Here is a 3,131-nt window from a genome sequence, read left to right as displayed (position 1 = left end):
TTAAAATACATTTGAAATACCACTACATTTCCCCCTTTTTATCTAAAAAAGGCTATTGCTATTATAAGAAAACATATACAATAAGTATAATGAGTATATACAATATATACAGGCAATAAATACATTAACAATGTCTAGTCTATTTGCTTTTGACAAACTCAGAGAAAATATATATGTATCCTATCTTGGTGAGTTCAAAGTCTTATACCTAATTTATTTTCTATCATAACTTGCTTTGGTAAACTATAGCTATCTAATCTTCAACTCCCTCAGAGACCTAAGAAGAAAATAACTGAAGAAGCAGAACTGCAAGCGTCTTCCAAAAAATGTGAATAATGGCCGAAACAGTTGACTGCCTAAACAGTCACCCAAAGTTCCTCTGCGATGTTGGGGTATCCATCTTCAGCCTACAGGCCTAGCATATTCAACAGACTTTTCTGTGAAGCAGGATATTTTGTGTCCTCCTTGTCTAATTAGGACAGCATAATACCAACAGTTGAGACATGGGCATTTTCTTGACCAGTGTCTTACTTTTGTCACAATAAAAGTAAATTCCATGTGGAGTTTCTTTGATACCCATTATTTTCTCTGAAGTAGATTGGTGCTGCCAAGAGCAGACATGTTTCATTGTCATCAAAAAGAAGAACCTAGGTTATTAAAATATCTTAAATGTTGTATTCTGTAGATCTCTGAAGTGTTTGAAGATGGATATCTAAATTATATCATTGTTTAACCTTGAAAACATACCTAATATGGCTACAAGGTTGATTATACTAACCAATATATCTTTGTTATCCTAAACAGTAGCACAAACAATGAGAGAAACAATTAATAAATGGAACCTTCTGAAACTAAGAAGCTTCTGTAAAGCAATGACACAGTCAATAAGACAAAAGAGTAGCCTACAGAATGGGAGATCTTCACCAAACCCCACATTGGACAGAGAGATGATCCCCAAAACATTCAAAGAACTAAAGAAATTTGTTATCAAAAGAACAAATAATCCAATAAAAAATAGGGTACAGACCTAAACAGAGAACTCTCAACAGAAAAATCTAAAATGGCTAAACGACACTTAAAAAAGTGTTCATCATCCTTAGGCATCAGAGAAATGCAAATCAAAACAACTCTGAGATTCCATCTTACACCTGTAAGAATGGCAAAGATCAAAAACACTGACGACAACTTAACTGGAGAGGTTGTGGGATATAGGGAACACTCCTGCCTTGCTGGTGGGAATGCAAACTGGTACAGCCCCTTTGGATGTCAGTGTGGTGATTTCTCAGAAAATTAGGAAACAACCTACCTCAAGACCCAGCAATACCACTTTTGGGTATATACCCAAAGGATGTTCAATCATACCACAAGGACATGTGCTCAACTATGTTCATAGCAGCATTCTTTGTCATAGCCAGAACCTGGAAAGAATCTAACTGCCCCTCAACTGAAGAATGGGTAAGGAAATGTGGTACATTTACACAATGGAGTACTATGCAGCATTAAAAAAATGACATCTTAAAATTTGTGGGTAAATGGATGGATCTAGAAAACATCATATTAAATGAGGTAACCCAGACCCAGAAAGAGAAATATCATATATATTCACCCATAAGTGGCTTTTAGACATAAAGCAAAGAAAAATCAGCCTACAATTTACAATCCCAGAGAACCTAGACAACAATGAGGACCCTAAGAGAAACATACATGGATCTATTCTACATGGGAAGTAGAAAAAGACAAGATCTTCTGAGTAAATTGGGAGCATGGGGATCATAGGAGAAGGTAGAGGGGAAGGGGAGAGGAAAGAAGGGGAGGAGAGGGGAGAAAAATATAGCTCAATATAAGCAATCTTTTAAAAAACCAGAAACCCATATCTGGTCAGACTCCAGGGAACAACTGGTCATGGGGTGCTCAGCTACAGTGAATACATCTGGACCAGAACTCTTGCACCTAAGGCTCAAGGAAGATTGCAAATGAGAGTATAGAAATATTGAAAGAGTCAGAGAGCCAGGAAGTCTGCTATAAGATTTTTGTCACCTAGAAATGACAGGGAAGCTTCACCCACTAAGCCTCAACAATATGGCTACCTAAAAGACAAGAAAGTATGATACCAGTAGTATGATACCAATGAGTACAATACCAATACCTACATGGAAGAAGGAAATTTTATTGAGCACTATTCTTAACAAAGATCTACAGGCAACTAAAGAATGCTGGGAATGAGAGATAATCTTCCTCAAGGAGGACCCCTTAATTGTCTATCTAATACCAATTGGTCAGTCCTGAAATCAAATACAAGTAACACTAAACAGACTCAACAGCTGTATCTATACACTTATACATATATGTAACAATAACAATTAAAGAAAAAGAGGTCATGAAAAAAATAATCACAGAACATTTTATTTGAAGACAGAAAATGTGGGTTCTCATCCTATGTTGACTTTTTTTATTAATTTATATATTTATTTATTAACTATTTCTGTCTCTTCCCCACCACCGCCTCCCATATCCCTCCCCCTCCCCCAATCAATTCTCCCTCCCTCATCAGCCCAAAGAGCAATCAGGGTTCCCTGCCCTGTGGGAAGTCCAAGGACCATCCACCTCCATCCAGGTCTCTTAGTAAGGTGAGCATCCAAACTGCCTAGGCTCCCATAAAGCCAATACATGCAGTAGGATCAAAAACCCATTGCCATTGTTCTTGAGGTCTCAGTGGTCCTCCTTGTCCGCTATGTTCAGCGAGACCGTTTTTATCCCGGGCTTTTTTCAGACCCAGGCCAGCTGGCCTTGGTGAGTTCCCGATAGAACATCCCCATTGTCTCAGTGTGTGGGTGCACCTCTCGCGGTCCTGAGTTCCTTGCTCGTGCTCTCTCTCCTTCTGCTCCTAATTTGGACCTTGAGATTTCAGTCCGGTGGTCCAATGTGGGTCTCTGTCTCTGTCTCCTTTCATCGCCTGATGAAGTTTAATATTCAGGAGCATGCCTATATGTTTTTCTTTGAGTTCTCCTTCTTATTTAGCTTCTCTAAGAACCCGAATTATAGGCTCAATGTCCTTTATTTCTGGCTAGAAACCAAATATGAGTGAGTACATCCCATGTTCCTCTTTTTGGGTCTGGCTTACCTCACTCAGG

This window comes from Alexandromys fortis, unplaced genomic scaffold (genome assembly GCF_014885135.2).
Source record: "Alexandromys fortis isolate MF-2015 unplaced genomic scaffold, M_Fortis_MF-2015_v1.1 scaffold_73, whole genome shotgun sequence".
NCBI classification, from domain to species: domain Eukaryota; kingdom Metazoa; phylum Chordata; class Mammalia; order Rodentia; family Cricetidae; genus Alexandromys; species Alexandromys fortis.
The sequence above is the reverse complement of the archived record's forward strand: the minus strand, read 5'-3'. Positions refer to the sequence as shown.